At 36.5% G+C, this 26320-nt stretch overlaps 1 pseudogene; it reads left to right on the top strand.

Moving 5' to 3' along the window:
- Positions 1–15042: 15042 nt before the first annotated feature.
- On the top strand, positions 15043–23745 carry LOC111905080 (phenylcoumaran benzylic ether reductase Pyrc5-like; annotated as a pseudogene).
- The last annotated feature ends 2575 nt before the right edge of the window (positions 23746–26320 follow it).

Here is a 26320-nt window from a genome sequence, read left to right as displayed (position 1 = left end):
TTCCTCGAGAGAGAAAATGATACACCAAGAAGTTAGTGGAAGTCTTATTAATCTTGAGAGTTTCAGGAGTCAATCGACAATGAACCTTTTAGCTATCACTAGCACATTACCCGAGGTTAATAACCCATTGTGTTGAGATGACACATTCTTATTTTGTGAACCTCCCAGTTGAGTTATCAATGCTTATGTGTCCTATTTTTATCGTTTAACTGCAAAAAGCAAAGCATGTTGGTTAGTGAAAGTACATTGATCAATATGGGTTAGCTATTTAACAATACGGAAGCACTGGTGGGCCCTTGTGCTACCAGAGGGAAAGAAATTAAGAATAAGTGAAGTTTAGTCCATAAAAGTAAAGCTAAATTTGAATTTGTTTTATCCTAAGCCTTATCTTTTGATTGGTTGGAAATAATACGTTTACATGGATGGCAACCTATGCATCATGAAATCTAAGTGGCAAAGTTTATGAGAATAATTATGAGGAAACACTTTTGCTAGTAGATTTTAAATATTTGATAAAGATCTACATGGTTAGTGGTTATGTTAATTTTATTCTTAAATTCACAATATGATTATGAAATCCCTTTTCATAGTTCAAATTGTGAAAAATGACAAGGAATTGTTTGAACATTCAAGACATATAACTATAAGTGTTGAAAAGGTTTAAACACACACATATTCTATCCAATGAAGGCTTATAAGCTTATGAAGTCTAGTTGAAGACTTATCGGGGCATCAAGTATCAGAAATCTGCACTTTAGTAAGAAAGTCAAGAGTATTGATTTCTAGAAGTCTAGTTGATTTTTGGGTACATGCCAAAGCTAGTAGGATCGTAATTGTTATGCTAGTGGGAGCAAACTTTTTATCTAAGTATTGCAAGTTGGAAATACTATTCATAGGTAACAAAGTTATTTTCGATTTGCAAATTGCAAAGTTTAGAAATTTTTTCTCTATGATAGACTTTTGCAAAAGGGCACTCATACTTCGTTTCGAATTTAAAGGTTTAGATTCCATAGTTTAATAGAACTTAGTCATAAACATAGATGAATATCATGTTGAAATAATTCAACATAGGAAATTCAGTATATGGAGATGCGATACCAAGAGACAAAACAGAGATACAAGGTTGTTATGTGAGACATAATGAATCGAGTCCCATATGCTTCGGATATAGGATCAATTACATATGCTATAATATTCACTTGTTCTGATTTTTCCAAAGGCCTTGGGCATTGAAAAGGGGAAAAGGACTAGAACTTGGTGTGACTAAAATTGTAAAACAACTGTCAAGAAAGTTCTAAGTTCATACCAAAAGATTGGTTGCTTGTAGACAATTGGAAGTATGGTATTGGTTGGAACAACCATAGTGACATGTTTCAGATTGGGATGATTATTGGTCAAAATTGATGGTCATATTGGAATATGGAAATGTTTCCATAGTGGGAGTTAATTATTAAAATTTACATGCGGGTTGGGAAATCTAATGCAAGAAAGGTGTTCGAGGAGTGTACCTTAACTTTGAGATGTCATTTCCATGGAATTGTTTTTAGTAACAAAGTTCTAATGGAACATTCTGTAATATCATCGGGTAAGTCTTTGTGACTTTGAAGCCTTGCCATCACATCAGGACAATCCATGTCAGGTTTGAATTCTAACACATTTAGTAGTGACAAGAATTTGGAATTGTGGAATGAGTATCATTGGAATAGTATCCAGTTGATATGTTCACAAAGGAAGGCCCATGGAGAAACATAGTATGCATGTTCATACCATGGCATGACTGATGTTTAATTCATGTGGTCAGTTGATTACTAGAAACATAATGAATAAAATCTTAACTAATATGGTGATTAAATAATATGAGTTTTATTTGTATTTAATAGTTTTGCGACCATATTTAATTAAGTTATCATTGTGTTTCACTTCATATGTTTTACTTCCTGATTAATTTGATTATTCAAAGTTCCACAGTCCCTCGTATTTTTCGAAGTAAGTAGCGAATTAAGAGTTTTGTGAATTGAATTGTAGGTTGTCTATGAATACTAGACATAGCAATAGTTTTGCTACAATGTTCATGAGTACTTAGTTTTGCTACAATAGTTTTGAGACCATAGTTAATTAAGTTATCATTGTGTTTCACTTCACATGTTTTACTTCCTAATTAATTTGATTATTCGAAGTTCCACAGTCCCTCGTATTTTTCGAAGTAGCGAATTAAGAATTTTGTTAATTAAATTGTAGATTGTCTATGGAGATTAGACATAACAATAGTTTTGCTTCAATGCTCATGAGTACTTAGTAATAGGGATTTAAGTATGGGATAAACACACTCAGAGAATTACTTCATGGATTTTATCACGAGTAATTCTGAGACGATACTATCTTATATTCTTAAAACAGAGTTATATGAGTCGTGGTTTACTAGTCAGTTGTGAGTTGATAATACATAAACGCATCATTAACTTGATGTTATAAAAGTTATTATTGTGTAAAATTTAATGAGTAAACAGTGCAAACATATAAGTCAAAGTTTATTCGTTCCTTTTGCCCTAACTGGGAAAGCGATATCTTTGGGCCCCTCGGTGATTTGGTGTTGACTTATAAGTGTTAGGCCTAGCCAAGACTAAATTGATGTATTCGATTAGAAGTCTTATGTCGTCATCACGAATCAGAAATCGGGAAACAAAAATTAGACAATGAAATTGATTATAATCAATGTCTCATATTTGTACGATATCTTGTAGAACGGAGAAATATTTGATCACTTATCTTAGGACACATAAGTGACTGGGTCAGAGTTCGACAACGACTTTAGGTAGCTACAATTTGCTGATCAGTTTAGATGTTATACTAGCAATATAGTTATTAGACTTATCCAAGTGGGAGACTATTCGATTAGGTGTATTAGCAATATAGTTATTAGACTTATCCAAATGGGAGACTATTCGATTAGGTGTATTAGCCCATAACTATAATTGGTATAAACTTGAATTTATAGTAGCACAGTCCTTTTGGGGTGCCCTCAAAGCTAGCAATTGGACAAGATTATTTCGAAGAAAGAGGTTGGTTTATTATTTGAGTAATAAATTGATATAACTGATTTATTAATATATTATGGAAATAATATGTTAATCGGAAATCATATTATTTAATTAATAATTAATCATCAACTAATTGGAATTAATTGAATTAATTAAAAGTGTAGGGTTTTTTGGTTATTTATTGGAAGTTGAGAGAAGGAGCCCATGGATCTCATTGGATGAGGCAGGACGAAGTTCACTTGGGCAAGCCCAAGGAGATTTTGTCCAAGCCCTTGCATAAGGAAGGGAATGGGTCGCTTGGTCACGAAGAAAAGGGATTAGGGTTTCCTCATTAAACCCTAGCTTTGGGACTAAGCTACCTCAACTATATACAGGGTCATACCCTTCATATTTTCAACACTCCTTCCCTAGACAAAGATCTATCCTAAGTTTACCTTTCCCCTGTCCATAGTCATTAGTTGCTAGTGTCGGGTGAGAACCATTAGAGGCACGACACTTATGGTGCTGGCTGCCAAAAGTTTTGAAGAAGGAATTCAAGATTGTTTACAATAACAATCTTAGAGGTTAGTTTTTCTTGTTTATGAATTAGTTTGCTCATAGGAAAGTTTTGTAGGTTAGTGTTCATAATATGTTGCTAACATGTGAAAGACATAGATCAAACTAGGTTGCATGTGCCCTGATGAATTGAATTGTTTGATTGTTTTCCTGCTGAAGGCATTATGTAACGTCCAAAATTTCAAAACAATTAAAACTTTTCAAAAGCCACTCATTTTAATAATGTTGTTACAAAAAGGTCTTCAATACATTATTTAACAGAGTATTTCCCAGGTTCAATTCATAAAACACCAACGCGAGGAACGGTACGATCATGCCTTTGCCTTGCCACAGACTCCTGAGAACCTGAAACATAAAACCACAACTGTAAGCCCGAAAGCTTAGTGAGATACCCCCAATATACCAACCCCATATACGCCTTTCCAGGCCATGACCTTCCGGTCCCAAAACATATCGCCTTCCGGCCCATAATGCAATGCCTTCCTGCCCATAACATATTGCCTTCCGGCCCATAACATATAAGCATACATATCACAACAGAACATAGAACGACCCTGCATACCGGGTCACATCAGGTCTAACAATCATACGCATAACACATAATCATATAACAGTTCACAATCAGCCATCTATCAACAGACCACATAACATAACCTTACTCTATTCAAGATACCGGTCTGGCCGGTCACTAGCATAACATCACCCTACGAATCAGTCAACATACTAAATGCACACATACGCCTTTCCAGGCCATGACCTTCCGGTCCACATAGCAATGCCTTCCGGCCTATATCATAACAATGACAACTACCCGGATTTCCATCCGATAAAAGGGTCAGCCTTGGTGCCATAAACCCTAGCGATATAGTGAGGATAACTCACCTCGAAACTGCCGACTGAACAGATAGCTCAAGCTGCTCCGATCACTGATACGATCTCCACCTCTGGACAGTCACCAATGCACTGAACTCAAACAATAAACAACAATTACCAAAATACCCCTGGAACCACTGGTCAATCCTTGGTCAAAGACAGGTCAAAGTCAACCCCTGACTGACCCTACTCGCCGAGTCAACCCTATGACTCGCCGAGTCCCCATACTCAGAACTTCACTCAACCCGCGACCTAACTCGCCGAGTCACCCCAAGACTCGCCGAGTTCAACCACTCTGAGTCCACTCGCCCTTAGCTCACCGATTCCTTAAGATTCCCTTTCTACACGTCGAGTATCCCCTATTTGACTCGACGAGTTCCTCCTGGAAGAATCGCGGGGCCACCCCGACTCAACTCGCCGAGTCTGAAGAACAACTCGAAGAGTCCCAGTTAATGTTCAAGCTACTCGCCGAGTCTGTTCATCGGACTCGGCGAGTCCATGCCATGCAACCGCTCCAACTGCCTTCTGAGGTCAGAACTGCTCCGACCATTCATAGGTCTGGCCTTCCTAAACTGATTCATCACGTAAGGTCCTCATTTCGGTGCTCATAATACACCCCATGACTTATAATTTACATTTTGACCTAAGGCATAAGGATTCCAATCCAAAACCTCCATCAATTCCCGAAATGCTCAGGCATGGGACATTCTGGACCTCCAAAGGTCCCACTACAGGGTTCCAATCGTTTGGGGGACTAGGGTAACATTCAATCTAGTCACAAAAGGGTTCCATAAACCCTAAATCCATATACACATCAACATAGCAGAGTATAACTCGAATTCTTACCTGGATGATGTGCTCTCTGTGTCCCCAATCCTCAGAACGTGACTCCCCTTGTTGTTCCCTTCACCAAGCCTTTTCTTCATTGCACAACAACTCTTCCAAAATCAACAATGGTCTTCAACCTTGCTCCAGATGCACACAATCGAATTAGGGTTTCTCTCAGAAGGCTAAAGTGAACAATTACGGCCAATAAGTCCCTTATATACGTCCCAAACCTAAACGGTTAGGGTTTTTGCTGAACAGCGCAGACTCGCCGAGTCCATATCCGGACTCGTCGAGTCCAGTCGTGAAGCTGCGACCAGGTCTGCGATCTTACTCGGCGAGTCTAGACTCCAACTCGCCGAGTCCCCTCTTAAAACACCCAAAACATAATTATAACAAAACCTAGGATTCCGGGCTGTTACAATTCTCCCCCACTAGGACTAGACTTCGCCCTCGAAGTCTCACTCTGAAATTAGTTCCGGATGCTGCTCCCACGTCTCACGTTCCAGCTCACAGGTCATTTCCGATCCCCTCTGGTGCTGCCACTGAACTAACACCAGAGGTATCTCCTTATACCTCAGAACCTCGATCTTCCGATTTCTGATGACCACTGATCTCTTGGCATAATTCAGGCTCGCATCCACCTGAATGTCTTCTAACGGGACCACTGCCGACTCATCGGCTATATACATTCTCAATTGCGACCCATGAAAAAAATGTCGTGGATTTGTCTCAAATCCGTAGGCAACTCCAAACGGTAGGTCACCCGACCTACCCCCGCAATCACATGAAAAGACCCAATATACCGGGGCCCCAACTTGCCCCTCTTCCTGAATCGAATCACTCCTCTCCAAGAAGAGGCCTTCAGGAGTATGAAGTCGCCGACTTGAAACCCAAGCTCGGACTGGCGTCTGTCTGCATAACTTTTCTTGTCGGCTCTGGGCGGTCAATAACCTCTGTCTCATCTGCTGAATCTGCTTTGTCGACTGAAGCACGATCTCTGTACTACCCATCACTTTCTGTAACCGAGAATTACCCAAGATGCAACTCTGCTCTAAATCTCAACAATCACTCGACCCACAAGGGTTAGGAAACCAGAAACCACCGGATCCCCGATCCAAAGCCCACTTTGTCCATACCGGACCGACTGAGAGACCCACTCTCACTCTCAGAGCAACTCTCACGAGTTCTCCTCTTGCAATCACATACCCATGCTGAACTAGCCCCAACACCCGCAGGTTGGAAGACCCGATACACTGATGATATCCTCGAACATCTCCCAGGATGAACCACTAATATCCACCCTATACTCTGATCAGACTCACACTGAGAATTCGAGATTCTCTCTCCCCCTGCATCCCTTCTGAGCCTCAACAAACATCCCAAACCGGATGGGTTCCTACTTCACTGTCGTGCACACGATGCTCAAAACCATACTCGAATACTCTAACCACGACTCTGCTCTGCAGCTTTCACTTTCGTGAACTTGCACTCCCCTTCGGAGTTACACACCTTTCTCTTTTCCTTTTCCAAGGAACCCTCTTGGCCATAATGCTACTCTAACCAGTGCCACGGTGCTCACCCCAAGCGACACCACCCTTTTTGCGTAACCGCTATCCACATACTCTGGCTCTCATTGTAGGGGCTCTCAAGCACATGCACTCTCTCCACTCCACAGAATCACTACCTCAACTAAACAAAATCACTACCCCGGGACCAGACCTTCCAATGTAATCACACCGCAACATACAAAATCCGAAATCTCAACCGGATCCAATAATACCATCAGAGTCCCCAGCATGACTGGACCGACTCTCATAACACACACTAGCCACTCGAGGCTATATCTCTGTGGGTCCGTACACCCAAACTCTGTGAACCCTCAGGTTCTAACTCTAGGAACCTTCCGGTTCCAACTCTAGAAACATGCACAACATAATCCCGGTTACTTACTCAAACTTGATCCCGGCCTGCTCCCAGGCCTCCACAATCAAATGCCCTAGGTCTATATCCTGCCCCGCATACCCGACACTCGCTCTTGTCAGCCTATACTCTGAGCTGACAGAACACTGCTGAATCCCAACAGCTAAGCACTCTCACATACTCATCGATCTCCCGGAGAATTCTCCAATTCTCCCCCACTTAATATACTGACTAACCGCCACCGATCGCCATTAACGACCTTTCAGGACAATCCTGCACAAAGAGAACATTTACACACCGGCTGCTTCCCACAATCATAAGCAACCCTCAGCAAAACACATCTCTTCCCTGATCAATCCGCTCAAAAGAATCCAGTCTTTCAATTATCCACTCCACGACTGCAGATGCTACCCGACATTCAACCCAGTGCCGCATCTCCACTATCAACCCTCACGAACGACAACCAACGGAATTCCCAAACAATAACCCATAACCCACGACCTGCAAGAGGATGAGTACCGCATCAAAAACCGCACAAGGCTACCGGCACCAAAACACCAAACTATAACCATACCAAACCATCAGGGAACAACGAATGCCAAAGCGAAAACCTGAAACACCAATCCATAACCATGCCAACCCGCGAAACAACGAATACCGCATCGAAATCCACACAAGATACTAGCACAAGCAATACGCCACAATCAACACAAGACAATCAAGACATCAAGAAAGCATCATACCCGCAGCTGCCTCCGGCACCGCTCCGTCTCCCTCTGCCGCGAGCCGATAAGCACGACCCTGAGCCCTTGGGGCTCCGCTCCATCCTGTCCTCCTCCCGATCTCCTTAAGGTGGCCGGTGCTAGAGCCTACACCGGTCCTGCAGAAAGCTGTGGACAGTTGACCCTCAAATGTCCAACCTACCGACAATGATAACAAATCCTCAAATCCCGAATCGGCACTGACTGTCGACAATCCCGCGCATAGTGCTCCTCCTTTCCGCACTTGTGGTATGCACCACCGGACCAGCAACTCCGGTGTAACCCCTCCCACACTTCTCACAAGTGTGGCCGCTCCGATCCCCCATTCTAACATCAACGGTACTGGACCGTTTCGGCGCTGGCTGCGACTGCATCGGAGCCCGCCTCAGCTCACGCAACTGCAACTCAACCTCTAACTCACGTCGCATGGCGGCCTCCTGCAACACCAACAAGGTCTCGCTCCTCTGTGCAGACACAAACTGTCTGATATCCCCCTTGAGCATACTCAGATATCGGGACATCTGAGCCTGCTCCGAAGCGAACTCAGGGCAAAACATCGCCCTCTCAATAACATCCTGGTGATCTCAGTCACCGACTCCGAATCCTGCTTCAGCTCAAGGAACTCCCGAGCCAACCTCTCCCTCTCATCTCGCGAAACATAGCGAGTACTGAACATCTCTCGGAATTGATCCCCTGAAACCGCAGCCCTCTGCGCGTCGGAAAATGACCTCGCAGTCAATCTCCACCAACCCTTCGCTCTGAGCCTTAATAGGTTTAGAGCACCCCTCACTCTCTGATCAGTAGGGCATAAACTCGTGGAGAAACACCCCTCCACGTCTGATAACCATCTCATAGCAACAATCGGGTCCTGAACTCCATCGAATGTGGGAGGCTTCGTATAATAGAAGTCCCGATACTGAAAACTCCGACTAGTTCCTCCCCTTGCCGCTGCTACAACCGTTGTAGCCACCGCGGCAGCCGTCTCTGCGAGAGTCGCATATCGCTCATCAAAATACCCCATCATGGCGGTCTTGATCGACCCTAAACAATTCCGGCAACTCAGCGTGAAACAATGCAGCAACCCCATTACGCAGGATCTTGCGAATCCTCGCATTCAACTCACTCGTGCTCGTCTGGTTGATAACCTCCGACAGCACCGATCCACCCGGGACTCACTCTCCAGCTCCCGATCCTGATCCGGATCCACCATCATCATGCCTCGAAATCTCCATACCGAAGACACCATACCAATCTCAGACACTTCCCACAATCCTGGGATCCAACTCTCGCAACTCTACCCTAGAGATCATGGTTTCCTTGATACGCGTATGGGTCCTGTGCTTTCAGTAGTACGCACCTACCCATATTTGTATGAAGTACTACCACAATACCCTAGATGACATTCATAACAACTATCAACCCTCACCACTAGAGGAACACTGAGAATATCCCATAAGGGACCCTAGGCTACAGGCATCACAAATCAGGCAACATTATCATGAATTCCTGAAGATCCCTAGCCTAACTCTAGCATGCTGTTCTATCAAGCTCAAATAAAACAAATATCATGTATGGTATCTTGGGGTTACTTACTGGCTCCGGCTGATCGTACCTCCACGTCCTCCCTTTACTTAATTTGAAAACCATTTTAAACTTTCTCTTTTTAAAATCCTCCTCGATTTGAGACTGGAGTCACATGAATGTTCCGCCAATTCACTCAAACCAAGGCTCTGATACCAACTTGTAACGTCCAAAATTTCAAAACAATTAAAACTTTTCAAAAGCCACTCATTTTAATAATGTTGTTACAAAAAGGTCTTCAATACATTATTTAACAGAGTATTTCCCAGGTTCAATTCATAAAACACCAACGCGAGGAACGGTACGATCACGCCTTTGCCTTGCCACAGACTCCTGAGAACCTGAAACATAAAACCACAACTGTAAGCCCGAAAGCTTAGTGAGATACCCCCAATATACCAACCCCATATACGCCTTTCCAGGCCACGACCTTCCGGTCCCAAAACATATCGCCTTCCGGCCCATAATGCAATGCCTTCCTGCCCATAACATATTGCCTTCCGGCCCATAACATATAAGCATACATATCACAACAGAACATAGAACGACCCTGCATACCAGGTCACATCAGGTCTAACAATCATACGCATAACACATAATCATATAACAGTTCACAATCAGCCATCTATCAACAGACCACATAACATAACCTTACTCTATTCAAGATACCGGTCTGGCCGGTCACTAGCATAACATCACCCTACGAATCAGTCAACATACTAAATGCACACATACGCCTTTCCAGGCCATGACCTTCCGGTCCACATAGCAATGCCTTCCGGCCTATATCATAACAATGACAACTACCCGGATTTCCATCCGATAAAAGGGTCGGCCTTGGTGCCATAAACCCTAGTGATATAGTGAGGATAACTCACCTCGAAACTGCCGACTGAACAGATAGCTCAAGCTGCTCCGATCACTGATACGATCTCCACCTCTGGACAGTCACCAATGCACTGAACTCAAACAATAAACAACAATTACCAAAATACCCCTGGAACCACTGGTCAATCCTTGGTTAAAGACAGGTCAAAGTCAACCCCTGACTGACCCTACTCGCCGAGTCAACCCTATGACTCGCCGAGTCCCCATACTCAGAACTTCACTCAACCCGCGACCTAACTCGCCGAGTCACCCCAAGACTCACCGAGTTCAACCATTCTGAGTCCACTCGCCCTTAGCTCACCGATTCCTTAAGATTCCCTTTCTACACGTCGAGTATCCCCTATTTGACTCGACGAGTTCCTCCTGGAAGAATCGCGGGGCCACCCCGACTCAACTCGCCGAGTCTGAAGAACAACTCGACGAGTCCCAGTTAATCTTCAAGCTACTCGCCGAGTCTGTTCATCGGACTCGGCGAGTCCATGCCATGCAACCGCTCCAACTGCCTTCTGAGGTCAGAACTGCTCCGACCATTCATAGGTCTGGCCTTCCTAAACTGATTCATCACGTAAGGTCCTCATTTCGGTGCTCATAATACACCCCATGACTTATAATTTACATTTTGACCTAAGGCATAAGGATTCCAATCCAAAACCTCCATCAATTCCCGAAATGCTCAGGCATGGGACATTCTGGACCTCCAAAGGTCCCAATACAGGGTTCCAATCGTTTGGGGGACTAGGGTAACATTCAATCTAGTCACAAAAGGGTTCCATAAACCCTAAATCCATATACACATCAACATAGCAGAGTATAACTCGAATTCTTACTTGGATGATGTGCTCTCTGTGTCCCCAATCCTCAGAACGTGACTCCCCTTGTTGTTCCCTTCACCAAGCCTTTTCTTCCTTGCACAACAACTCTTCCAAAATCAACAATGGTCTTCAACCTTGCTCTAGATGCACACAATCGAATTAGGGTTTCTCTCAGAAGGCTAAAGTGAACAATTACGGCCAATAAGTCCCTTATATACGTCCCAAACCTAAACGGTTAGGGTTTTCGCTGAACAGCGCAGACTCGCCGAGTCCATATCCGGACTCGTCGAGTCCAGTCGTGAACCCACGACCAGGTCTGCGATCTTACTCGGCGAGCCTAGACTCCAACTCGCCGAGTCCCCTCTTAAAACACCCAAAACATAATTATAACAAAACCTGGGATTCCGGGCTGTTACACATTATAGTTGTAACCTCTATTTCCCATCAGTATGCTATAACCAAAAGACCCATGTTTCTTTCTTCATGGATAGTGCATAAGAAACTAGAATAAAGAAGGGCTAAAAGCAATTGTTTAATAGTATTTAACTAGGGATTTAACCAAAAGAACCGTGTTTCTTCCTTCTCGATATGCTTTTTTATTTGGTTTATTGATTCAATCCTTCACAAATATTCATGCATAATTTGTAATTGTATAATAAACTAACTTAAAATTAACCAGGCATTGCGTAATAGAACCATACATTTCAATTTGGACTAAAAATTAACATGGGTATAATAAACTAATGAAACAATAAAGAAACTCAAGAAGATGCATATCTGATGATGATAAACAAAACCCAATGATTCACACACAAATTGGTAGCTTCAACGATGTCCTTTTGTAACAAAAATCTATAGCATTGATAATGCCCCGATTTATAGAAATCTATGGTGGAGGGAAAAGTTTTTTGTGATTTGAAGGCAAATTGATGATTTGGGATAATCATGTTCCTGATTTTTTGTGATCGTGCATATCTCTTAGCAATTTTTCGAAGGACATAATTGGAAGAAATATAACAAGCTTCGTCAAATGTTTCTTGGAGTAGCTTATTAGAATGCTAGCTTATAAGGCATCTTATAAGCTATTTTGTGGCTTATCAAACATGACACACCCAAAAAAGTTTAAAAAATAAGTTAGCTTGTACGTTAACTATAACTCGCCAAACATAGTTTTAGTCTCTGTGATTAACAACGAATGTTGTATTTTTTTTATCGAGTAGATTACATAAATAGTCCAAGTGGTTAGACTTAGTTTTTGGATCTAGTCCCGGTTTTTATGTTTAACTAGGACAATCCCCGAAATCTTTTCTTGTAAAATTGTTACTATTTCACCTTCAAGTTCATGTACTTTTTTACCCTTATAATTTATAGATCTTAATTTTATTATCTTGTATGATGATTGTCACGCATGTGGGCTTCCTCTCTCCGATAATTCATTCCTATTGCATCCCTTTCTGTTTCTACACTCACCTTTTATAATAAGCTCTCATGTTATTTGATTATATCTAAATTTCTTGTTTAAAATGTATGATTTGACAGAAAATACTTCCTTTGATTTTATATCATCGGTTAGTATTTTCTTTACATAATTTTGATTAATTGAACATTTTTTCATAAATCTCAAAATGGGGATTCCAATTCCATTAAATGGATGTATATTGAAAATCTTACACCATATATAAGTAGGTATGGTCTCTGGGACATTATATCTATTTTCCAATAGTGTAAACATGCATGCAAGAGAAGAAGAATGCATAATGGACTTATAAACAATGTGTGAAGTTTAAAATTAGTCTTGCCTAAATGGTAGGCACTACATTTGGCCATTGGGAAACAAATTTTGATGTGAGGAACAAATTCTAATGAGAAATTGACAAATGATATCAAAGTATTAATTCTCAGTTAACATGCATATATGGATATGGGAACTATCCTGGGTTAATCGGGTTTGGTTCACGGGTTACGGCTCAGTCAAGGAGTAATATCATTGCATGGTTAACGATAGTTTTGAATTGGTTTATGTTGACTAGGTATTAATGGAGAATAATTAGGTAAACGTGTGGGTTAGCTTGTTACTGGATGTCTACCCGCTAGTTTAGGAAGTTACTTGTTCTTTTCTATTCTATCTAATGTTGAAGCTTTCATATCCCAAATGGGATTTTCTTTATATTTACACCAGATAAAAGTTCATAAAACTAAGAGTGTCTATTTTCATTTTTGCTATTGTATTTGGGTGTACTTTGATACATATGTATCTGATTTCTAACACTTCATCAGAGCAAAGGTTGAAGAGGGCCAATTTTAGAGTCGACTTTTGAAGGGGAGGAACGTTCAGGTGTGAGGCTACATAAAACTGAATGTTTGATCGTACAAGACGGTTCAAGGGACAGCAGGGGCTGTTTCAAGACTATTTTACAGTAGAAGAAGGATATGGTAAAATGTTTCCGGTCGCCAGTTGCCATAGGGAGATCGGGATCACCATTCGAGACGACTGGGTGACCACAATGAACACAGGCCATCCATAGTTGTTAGTTGTTATCAAAGGGAAGTATGGTATTCAAAGGAAAGTCTAGTAGTAGGTTATAGCTATGTCACCGGAAAATGGAGAGTTTAACCAGAATTGCGAGAGAAAACGAACAAAAAAGAGTCGTCAAAGCAGGTGGCTTTGGGTTTGTTTCGTTTTACAGGTGAAATAAGAAGTTAAAAGCAGGTACCTTTGTTTTCTTGATCGATGGAAGAAGGCTCTAGTTTTACAGAAGTGTTATGCACAAACGGGTTTTGCATGGTGACAAACAACAGCCAGGTATCAGGTATGAAGGAATTTCGATGTGACTGAGGGTGTCCAGGAAAAGTCAAGAATCGATATGAAAATAAGGTGCTTGAAGGCTGTTGTGAATAAGTGGTATGGCGAAACCAATTAAGGGGTGATAGTTGGGTTAATTGCTTTCCTTCACGGGTTACAGGTCGGTCAAAGAGTAATGAAGTTGCATGGTTATTAAGAGTACTTCTTATTTGGTTTATGTTTACCAGGTATTAGTGGAGAATGATTAGTTAAACGTGGGTTAGCTTGTTACTAGAAGTCTACCCACTATTTTAGGAAATTAGTTGTTCTTTTCTATTCTGTTTATTCTAGAAGCTTTCATATCCCGTATAGGATTTTTGTTTTATTGAAGTAATACAACAGAGAAAAGTTCCCAAAACTAAGATTGTAATTTTCATTTTTGCTATTGTATTTGGGTGTACTTTGATACATACATATCTGATTTCCAACAAACCATAGATTAGTGGGTTGTCGAGACTTTATCTAATAGGTTTGAAAGTCATCACTGTGTAACGTTTTGTAAGTAGTATGAGGGTTTAAATGAAGGATGGGAAAGAAAAAAAATAAGAAGGAAGAAGTAAAGCAATATGATCGGTGTAATTAAATGCATTTTTGGGGGTCATCACGGAAGGGTAGAAATATGGTAGAAGGAGATGAAGATTTAAGTTGTTGTGGGTATACCGGCATATAAAAAAATCATAATAATACATGAAAGTAAAAGTATCACATGAATTTAGTTAAATCTAACAACATTACAAAAAAATTTGACATTAAAATGTTTTAGGGACTATCCAAGCTAAAATTGAAAAAGTTGGACCATTTATATACTACAGGAGTAGACATTGCTTTTCATTCTATATCCTCCTGCAACATCTTGAATTTTAAAAATCTATATATATTCACATCAATACCCTAATCTTTTCTCACATCAATCCCCCAAACTCTCTTTTCTCCTCAAAACCATTATATCAATGGCAAGCAAGATCTTGATCATCGGAGGGGCTGGATACATCGAAATGTATTTAATAGAGGCAAGCCTCAAAGAAGGGCATCCAACTTTTATTTTGAAAAGACCAAGAACAACTAAAGATGACGTAAAACCAAGCTTCTAGACGATTTCAAAAGTCATGGTGTTAAACTAGTTTATGTATGTATCATAATGTTAAAATAAATAATATTTAAAATTACAAACTAAAATTTTGTTAGTTAAAATAAAGTCATTTGTAGATATATGTGTAAAACGGTGTTGCAGGAAAACGTGCAGAATATTGAAGGGGGTAATATGTTTAGTTTGATATGTACCCGGGTTAACACGTGGATCGTTGGGTTGGAGATGACCCACATATTTAAGGCCAGGGGTTGCTGTTCATGTCCTTCATTCAGTCATTCTTAACCTTCATAACATACACTTTCTCTCTCATTTTGTAGAACACTTGTATTAGGGTTTTCTCTGTAGTTCTAAGAGGATCTATTATCTGTTCTTAATCTTGTTCTTGATTAGGTTGAGTGATTCATTGTTGAGAGTAGTGTAGGCTTATGTAATGAGGTTTGTATTGTAAGTTCTTAAAACCACCTATCTGTTAATCCTTAAATGATATAATAGATGGTGATGTTGGGTAATTGAGTTCTTACTAGTTTTTACATTGTATCAGAGATTTAGGGCTTCGATTCTCGTCTCAGTGTGACTGTCGATGCTTCGTCTTCGCAGAATCAAGGTAACTGTTTAGGGTTCTAATTCATTGTAGTTGTTTTTTTGTTGATCTTCATAATCTGTCTTTTAGTCTAGTTTTCTTGTTGAAAAGTAGATCTATCTTCAGATCGTGTAAGATTAGGGTTTTGTTTGCCTATTGCAAACAATAGCTTCTTGATCTGGGTTACTGCAAGTTTTTGTTATTGCTTTGCAGATTCAGAATGTTGGAACTGTTTGTTCTACATTCTAATCGAGTGATGGCCTTATCTTCTAGTGATGGCCTTATCTTCTACTGGATTGGTCGGTCAATCTCATAAGATCTAAAATAACTCACTAGGGTTCGGATTTCATCACCGATAAACCTTAGTTGAGAACGGATCTGAGAGCCGATCGGTTTACTGGTTGTGTTCTCTTCTGATCTCACCGTGAGGTTTATTGTTCCATATTCCTTCTTGTTATTTTTCTAGGGTTATTTGTTTTCTTTATATATACGAGTTGTTATCTTGTTTTTGGACTTGGTGATTGCTTGACTTAGGCCCGACATACTGTGGTGACCATCTGGACTTTATCGCTTTCACTATTGTATGCTTTGTTTGATTTCTGTTTTTTTATTTGTTTTCTTTTTTAAAGAATGACTAATTCTGGGGTTGAATCTTCTAGTGTGTTTGGGGCTAAACTAGATCATGCAGTAAACTTTGATGATCGTTTGTATGCTCATCCTTCTGATAATACTATCACTAGTGTTATTAGTTTCAAGTTGTTAGGCATTGAAAATTTTAGGATATGGTGCAGTTCTATGGTTAGAGCCTTAAAGGCTCGTAATAAACTTGGTTTAACTGATGGAACTGTACCTAAACCTGTTAATGATCCTGTTAAAGAGTCTAAGTGGGAACATGCTAATGTTATTACTTGTTCTTGGATTCTTGGGTCTATTTCTGAGAACTTATATTCTAATCATGCTTGTTCAGAAAGTGCTCATGATCCGTGGAATGAATTATCTGAAACCTATCATAAAACAGATAGTTTTGTTATCTTTAATGTTCATCAAAAAATTGTTTCTCTTACTCAGGGAAGTTTGTCTTTATCTGATTACTTTAGTAAACTTGATTCATATTGGAAAGAGTTTGATGGTTTAACTAATCTTACAGAGTGTACTTGTGAAGCTGCTAATAACTTTAAGAACCATTCAAAATTAATGAAGTTTATGCAAGTTTTAAAGTGGTTTAGATGAGTCTTATAATCAAGTTAAGAGTCATATTTTGCTTATTGATCCTCTTCCTTCTGTCAAAACTTCTTTCCCTTTAGTGTCTCGTGAGGAGTCAAATAAAAAACATGGTTCTAATTCTTTGACTTCAGGTTCCAAAACCTCGTCTTCCACTTTTATGTCTAAATTTGTTGATCAGAAAAAAAAATCTAAATCCAAGGGTCAAATACCACAATGTCAAAACTGTGGTCTTAAGGGTCATTCCATTGATAAATGTTTCAAAATTATTGGGTATCCAAAGGATTATAAGCCAAGGTCTAAAGTCAATAGTCAAAACAAAAGTTTTTCTAATAATTCAACTTCTGATTTTCAAACTGAATCCCCTGGATCTAGAACTGGTGATAGTAGTAATGATTGTCGGTCTTTAGCTAATGAGCAATATGCAAAGTTTCTCAGTCTCATTGGTGAAACAAAGCAAGGGTTGGATGAGACATCCATCAATGCAAATATGGCAGGTATTTCATGTAACTCTTTTCTTAAAACAATGGTTCCAAATGGGTGGTTGACTCTGGATCTAGTCAACATATGATTAGCTCTAAGTCACATCTTCAAGATTCAATTAATGTTTCTAGATTAAATCTAAGGGTTAGTCATCCTAATGGGTCTTCTGCTCAAATTAATAAAATTGGGAATATGCAACTATCTAGTTCTATTACACTGTTTGATGTCTTTGCTATCCCAGATTTCAATGTTAATTTGTTATTTGTTAATAAGTTGTGTAAAGATAGAAAATGTGAAGTTGTTTTTAATGAACATAATTATCATATTCAGGATTCACAGTCCAACGGGATGGTGGAGACTGGTAACCAATATGGTGGACTTTATTACCTTGATCCAGACATTTCAGGTAGTAAGTCCTCTATTTCAAAGAATGTTTGTTGTGTGTCTAAATTTACTTGGCATAGTAGACTTGGTCATCTTGCTGATCAAGCTTTAAACATTCTTAAAAATAACCTCAATTTTAGTAATGTTTCTCTCCCACCTTGTGAAGTTTGTCATAAATCCAAACAGACTAGAGAGGCATTTCATAATAGTCTTCATGTGACAAAATTTCTTCGTGAACTTGTTCATCTAGATGTATGGGGACCTTATAGATTTGAGTGTGTAGGAGGGTTTAGATTCTTCTTGACTATTGTGGATGATTTCACTAGAGCTACTTGGGTTTTTCTTCTTAAGTCTAAAGAATAAGTTTTTCATATCTATGTTATATTTTTTAATATGTTAAAAAATCAATTTCAAGTTGTTGTTAAAACTATAAGAACTGATAATGGAACTGAATTTACAAATTTTCGTTTTCAAACCATTTGTAAAAATCATGGTATTGTTCATCAGACCTCTTATGTTTACACTCCACAACAGAATGGGGTTGTGGAGAGGAAACACAGGCATATTCTTAATGTTGCTTGGTCTCTGATGTTTCAATGAGGAGTTCCATTAAAGTACTGGGGTGATGCTATTCTCACATCAGTTTTTCTTATTAATAGAACTACTTCTTTCATTTTAAAAAGGCTATCTCCTTATGTGTTAGTTTATAAAAAGTCACCTAATTTTGATAATATTCGTGTGTTTGGGTGCTTGTGTTTTTCTACCAGTTTAAATAATACTGGTAAGTGTTCTGCTCGTTCTGAAAAGTGTGTTTTTATGGGTTATTCTTTAGAAAAGAAAGGATACAAAGTCTTGAGTCTTCATTCAAATTCTATGTTTGTTTTCAAGGATGTTGAGTTCTATGAATCTGTGTTTCCGTTCAGAATACAGAATCCTGTGTTTAGTAGATCTAATGATGTTTCTACTAGTATTGATCCATTTTCCTATGATGATCCTTTATCATCTGAAAATTATGTTGATAATGGTGTTTCTAATAGAACTCAAGGACTGGATCATCATTTAGATGGTGCTAGTTCTCCTTTGAGTCCTAGTAGAACAGATCCTACAGAGAGGGACATAGATGCCAGTTTAATATTTGAAGGGTCCAATGTGCCTCTATTTGAAGGGTCGGTACCTAGTTGTGTTAGTTCCCCTGACTCTCCTGTCAGGACCGAGGAAAATATTCCTTTAGTTTCTGATCCTTCTGATACTCAGTCTATTGGTCTCACATATACTAGAAGAGAAACTAGGCTTCCATCTAAATTTATTGATTATATTGTAGAAGGAAAATATAAATAAGGAATTGAAAAAACTCTTAACTATTCAAATTTAATTTCTGAAAACAAGTGCTTTGTCTCTAATCTTGATAAAATAGTTGAACCTCAATCTTATTATGAAGCTTCTCTTAATCCTGAATGGGTTAAAGCTATCAATCAGGAAATGGAAGCTTTGTATAGAAATAATACTTGGGTTATAACAGATTTACCTAAAAATAGAAAACGGATAGGGTGTCATTGGATTTATAAAATAAAATACAAGGCAAATGGTGAAATAGAAAGGTATAAAGCTCGTTTAGTAGCAAAAGGGTATAATCAAAGGGAAGTTATTGACTATAAGGAAACTTTTGCTCCTGTAGCCAAAATTGTCACTATTCATGTTGTTCTTACTTTAGCTGTAAACTATAATTGGAATTTCTATCAGTTTGACATTAATAATTCCTTTTTGTATGGATCTCTTGAAGACGATGTATATATGACATTACCTCCTGGATATCATAGTAAAAATGATAACAAAGTTTGTAAACTATTAAAATCTTTATATGGTTTAAAACAGGCACCACGAAAGTTGAATGAAAAGTTGAGTAGTTCTTTGATTAATTTTGGTTTTAAACAGATCTATAATGATTACTCAATGTTTGTTAAAATTTCTGGTAAGTTGATTGTTATTTTGTTAGTATATCTTGATGATATTATTGTTACTAGAAACTGTAAGACTGAAATAACAAAAGTAAAAGATTTCTTGAAATCACAGTTTCTTATAAAACATTTGGGAAAATTAAAATATTTTTTAGGTATTGAAGTTGTTGATATTCGAAATGGTATTTGTTTATCTCAAAGAAGATATTGCCTGTAACTTTTACATGACTTTGCTATGTTAAGTTGGAAACCTGTTAAGACTCCCCTTGAGTCAAATATTGCGTTTAATAATAATAAAGATATTTTCGTGGAAATTGTTACATATTTCCAGAAGTTAATTGGTAAACTTATTTATCTTACTATTACCAGACCTGATATTACATATGCAATACATGTTTTAAGTCAATATATGCATAAACCTACTAAAGCTCATTTTCAGGTTGCAATGAGGTTGTTAAGATATCTTAAGTTTAGTCCGGGTAAGGGTATAAGTATTTTGAAGTCTAAATTTGATGAACTTTTATTAAAAGGGTATTCAGATACTGATTGGGCTAAAAGGATTTTTTTCTAGGAAATCAGTAACTGGTTATGTTGTGTTTTTTGGTAGTTCTCCTATCTCTTGGAAAAGCAAGAAACAGTCTACTATATCGCGCTCTTCTACAGAGTTTGAATCTGGAGCTTTAAGTTCTTTTTAAGTGTGAGTTAATTTGGATTTTGAAATTTCTATATGATATTGGGTTGAATATTTCTATACATGTAAACATATTTTGTGATAATGAATCAGCCATTAAATTGGCTATGAATCTAATTTTTCATGATAAGACCAAACACTTTGAAATTGATGTTCATTTTATAAGGGAAAAATTTATAAAAGGAATTATTAAACTAGTTAAAATTAGTTCTTCTAATCAAGTTGTAGATATATTCACTAAGTCTCTTGTTTCTTCTCAACATGAAAGTCTTAGTGATAAACCGAGTTTGTTTGATCCTTTTTCTTTTAAATAATTATTTTCAAAACGTTTAGTTTGAGGGGGATGTTAAAATAAATAATATTTAAAATTACAAACAAAATTTTTTTAATTAATATAAAGTTATTTGTAGATATATGTGTAAAAGGGTGTTACAGAAACCATGCAGAATATAGAAGGGGGTAATATGTTTAGTTTGATATGTACCCAGGTTAACATGTAGATCCTTGGGTTGGAGATGACCCAGATATTTAAGGCCAGTGGATGTTGTTCGGGTCATTCATTCAGTCATTCTTCACCTTCATAACATACACACTCTTTCTAAGATGGTCTATTATCTGTTCTTAATCTTGTTCTAGATTAGGTTGAGTGATTCATTTTTGAGAGTAGTGTAGGCTTATGTAGTGAGGTTAGTATTATTGTATGTTCTTAAAATCACATGTCTTTTAATCCTTAAATTATATACTAGATGGTGATGTTGGGTAACTGAGTTCTTACTAGTTTTTACACATAACAATGTTACATAGTTTAATTATGATAATGGTTTTTATTGAGTGTGTATATGTTAAATATATATATTTATGTATTTATTTGAACTCTCTCAGGGAGATCTTGAGGATTATGACAAGTTGTTGGAGGCAATGAAGAAAGTTGATGTAGTGATCTCAACAGTAAGTGGGAAGTTTACAGCTGGCAAGACGAACTAATTAAAGCCATTAAAGTAGCTGGAAATATCAGGGTATACTTTTTAATTGAATTAGACTATTGTGGTAATAATATAACCTTTATAGTTTATTTGATATACTGATTATTTACAGATAATTTGTATATAAAAAATTCGATTTAACCCGTAGGCCATAATTTACGTAGATCACACTCACACACACACACGCACACACACACACACACACATATATATATATATATATATATATATATATATATATATATATATATATATATATAGAGAGAGAGAGAGAGAGAGAGAGAGAGAGAGCACTTTTGATGTTTCGACCTCTTACCAAAACATGCACAAAAATTGTTCCTAATCGAACTTGATAAACATTGGTCCAGTAAAGTTAGTGTAAAGAAACGAGGTCTCATCCAAGATATGAATATGGAATAGAAAGAGGTCTACAATGGATTCCCATTGTATAAGATACAAATTTTGTGAAATTATCTTTTATTAATGACAAAAATATTAGAAAAATTTATTCCTTTTGTATGCCTCTTATTATAACTCAATTTTCAATATGTGTTTCCTATAACCTATAAAACTAACGTAGAAATAATGAACTATATTTATTAGAGATTTTTACCTTCAGAATTCGGAATCGATGTGGTCCGTGGCATTTTGGATGGAGCAGTCGACCCAGCCAAGAGCATCTTTGAGGGTAAAGCTGAAATTCGTAAGACGGTCAAAACTGAAAATATCCCACATACTCTTGTAGTATGCAATGGTTTTGCAAAATATTTTCTACCTAAAATAGCCCTAATGAAGACCGAAAAAGAAATTACCATCCTTGGAAACAGAAATGTAAAAGGAGAACTTCTAATGCATAGTGTACAACACGATGACAAATTTGGGAAAAACTCTAATATTATTCCAATATATCTAGCTGTTTTAGTCAAAGAAGACGACATGGCATTTATTACTATCAAAACAGTCGACGACCCACGTACCTTGAATAAGGCGCTGATATTCAAACCTCCAGGCAATACAATGTCATTTAATGAAGTTGTTTCTATGTGGGAAACCAAAATTGGCAAGACCTTTGATAGGACATATGTTGCCGCCAAGCTCTCAAAGATATTCAAGGCCAATCCAAACAAAAAAAGATGCATTTTTCTTAGATAATCAAATGTAATAAATGGATATTTTTTTGTCGATTCTCACATCTCATTCAATCTGTTAAATGTCATTTTATGGTTATTTTGATTTAATTTTTTTATTTTATGAGTTTTTCTATTTTATTAAACTCAACATAATATTTTAATATAATAATTGTAATACATGGATATCAATTTTTATTAATGAACTTACCTTTTAATTTCAAAATTCTCAAAATTAAAGCTTCTTAGTTTCTTTTGTTTATTTATTTAAATTTAAAATATAAAAAACATTTGCATTATAATAATTCATGTTTTTTCTTATTTTTTTTATAAATTCTAGGTTCTCAAATATTTAGACTTGTATATTTAATTTTTTTTTTAATTAATATATGGGCTACACCACTAGTATATTAATAGATAAGTCATTCATACTAAATAATTAGTATATTACTAATGGCATTAGATTAAGAATTTTTAAACTCTTATATAATTATGGCATGGACTTGTCACTAAAATACGATAAGTCCATGGTATAATTAGACAAGAGACCAAATATTCATAATATAATAGTAAGGGTGTCTACGACAAAATTAGCTGGTAGCGGGTAACTTATAGTTTGTAGCGTTTTGTTAAACACTATATGAAGTAGCATTTGAATTTGAAGCATTTTGTTTAAACTAAACGATAGAAGTTTGTAGTGCCGAATGGGGATTTCTGTTCAAAATGGAATGTTTTGTCAAACATTAGAAGCTAGAAGCTCTCAAACGCTTCCAAACGTTCAATGTCGAACACGCCTAAGACTAATATTATATTAATTTAATATGAAAGACATATCTAATGACATACTATTTAATAAATTTAGACTAGTTTAATATTTATATACAATAACGTGATTTGTTTTTTTTTTTTTTTTTGTAAAAAAATAAATTTTCTTATTTTGCAGACTCTCCCGGCAAAAACATCATGTCGTCTATATCGTATTCGACTTTTGTGAAAAAGAAGTGCAACCAGCTTCATAATTGAACCTTCATTTGGTGTGGAGGCTAGTGAACTCTACCCAGATGTTAAAATCACCACAATCGATGAACATCTTAATGAATATGTTTAAAGTATTTGTTTCGTTTGGCATAAGAATCACACGTCATGGTTATTATTTGCTATGCTATTATCTTGTCGTGAGCTATATGTATGTTGCAACCTGTTATCTTGTCGTATGTTGTCCTATGTTGCAACTTTTTATCTTGTCGAATGTTACAACTCGTTGTATCGATCATCTCATATGTTCTATGTTTTATATTCGTATCATGAGTTTTATGTAATTTACCAATTGTTCTTTATTGTTTTTATCGTATCTTAATTTGTATTAATTTATTAGGCTTTTAATAACATAAACTGTTCATTAGACAACTACATAACAGTTAGCGTATATTGCTCAACATCTAAAATTGAAAAAATGTCAACACCAATTGAAAAAATAGCAACACTATGTGGAAAAGAAAGAATGCTAAATTTGATGTTTTGAATGGTTATGTAAGGAAACGTAAGGTTTGAAAAACTGTCAAACACTATGTTTACTATTTGAAAAACTATCTAATAATCGAAAAGTTAGATCCTATCTTAAAAGCTAGCTCATAGAAATGACATTTGAGCGTGTATATATATATATATATATATATATATATATATATATATATATATATATATATATATATATATATATATATATATATATATATATATATATATATATATATATATATATAAATTTGTATTGACATCTATTGTACGGACGTGTGGATAGTGTTATTATGTGAGAATGACAAATATAATATATTGTTTGATATTATGAATACATTCAATCTTACATAATTATTGACGTTATCACACATTCTCACTAATTAAATCGTCTATAAGGTTATTATACACCTTTTATTATTCTTCTCATTCTGTCAGAATATTTATTAAGTCATATTCTATAATAATGAAAATGAGTGAAAAACGATACGTGAGAACAAATATTAATAAGAATTAGTGACAATGAATGAAAATTACGATAGTTGTGTGAGGTTGAATGTATTCACTTTACTAAACGACTTATTTTCTTAGTAATTATTATAGAATAACACTGTCCACACAACCGCAAAATAGTTGTCCGTCCACATTATAACCTAGCCTATATATATATATATATATATATATATATATATATATATATATATATATATATATATATATATATATATATATATATATATATATATATATATATATATATATATATATATATAGAGAGAGAGAGAGAGAGAGAGAGAGAGAGAGAGAAACAAAAGTTCAGCAACGAACCATTTCAAAACATAAAACCAAAGAACCATTATTTTTTTCAAGTTTTAGATCCTATTATTTATCGAATAAAAATTCTAAAAATATAGAAATCCATAACTTTTTATCTTCTTCCCATTGATATCAAATTTAATAAAACTTTTTTTTACTTTTTTTATTTGTTAAGATTCACATTGTGAATCTGTATTAGAAATAATTAATTTTGTATAAATTCACTGTATGAATCTACACAGTTTCACAGTGTGAACTTGCACAGATTGACAGTGTGAATCTGAACAGATTTCACAAGGTGAATCTATAAATATTCGTTACGTGAATTTGAAAAAATTCACAATATGAATCTGAACTGATCAAAAATTTTTTTTTTATCAAATTTGATATCAATGGATGGAAGATAATATGTTATGAATATATATATATATATATATATATATATATATATATATATATATATATATATATATATATATATATATATATATATATATATAAGATCGTAAAAGTCGCTACTCGGTACCTGCTCGGCCGACTAGGGAATAGCGAGTACTCGGGGAGTACTCGGATTCGGTAATTCATGTAGAAATATTTTTATGAAAATTATATGTGTCAAAATCATAATTTGATTGAAATATATAACAAAATTAGACACATGTGAATACATAAAAACTGAAATACACACAATTGTCTCACTTAGTGAATAGTTACTAAAAGGTTAAGATATATATATGTAGTAATAATCGCATGTGTGTGTTAAATAATAAATCATTAAGTTTATTATACATATTAATCTTGAAATTCTTGATTTTTTTCTCTTTTTATGACAATTTTGACCGAGTTGGCCGAGTTTGACCGAGTAGGCTCGAGTAAGACCGAGTACGCCCGAGTTAGAGTGATTTTGACCGATTTTTGACCGAGTTTGACCGATTTTTCACCGAGTTTGACTTAATCCGAGTTTTTTGGCCGACTTCACATTACTCGCCTCGATGGAGGGCCGATTTCGAGTAATCGGCTGAGTAGACCGAGTTTTGCAACACTATATATATATATATATATATATATATATATATATATATATATATATATGTGTGTGTGTGTGTGTGTGTGTGTGTGTGTGTGTGTTTTAAAATCACTTTTTAGTGGAACCGGTAGGATGATTGGCTCCTGGTTGAACCGGTTCGAAAGCTAGGTCAATCGGTTTCTATAATTTTCATTTTTTTTTTCCTATTTTCCTACGTATAAATAGATACATAAATCAAAATTTTGAAATACATAAGTTCAAACATTAAAAATACATATAAAACAAGTTGTAGATCAATCCAATTATATTAAAATAACATATCAGCATAAGTTTTACATCAATCCATATAC

Source organism: Lactuca sativa, chromosome 9 (genome assembly GCF_002870075.4).
Source record: "Lactuca sativa cultivar Salinas chromosome 9, Lsat_Salinas_v11, whole genome shotgun sequence".
NCBI classification, from domain to species: domain Eukaryota; kingdom Viridiplantae; phylum Streptophyta; class Magnoliopsida; order Asterales; family Asteraceae; genus Lactuca; species Lactuca sativa.
The sequence above is the reverse complement of the archived record's forward strand: the minus strand, read 5'-3'. Positions and strand labels throughout refer to the sequence as shown.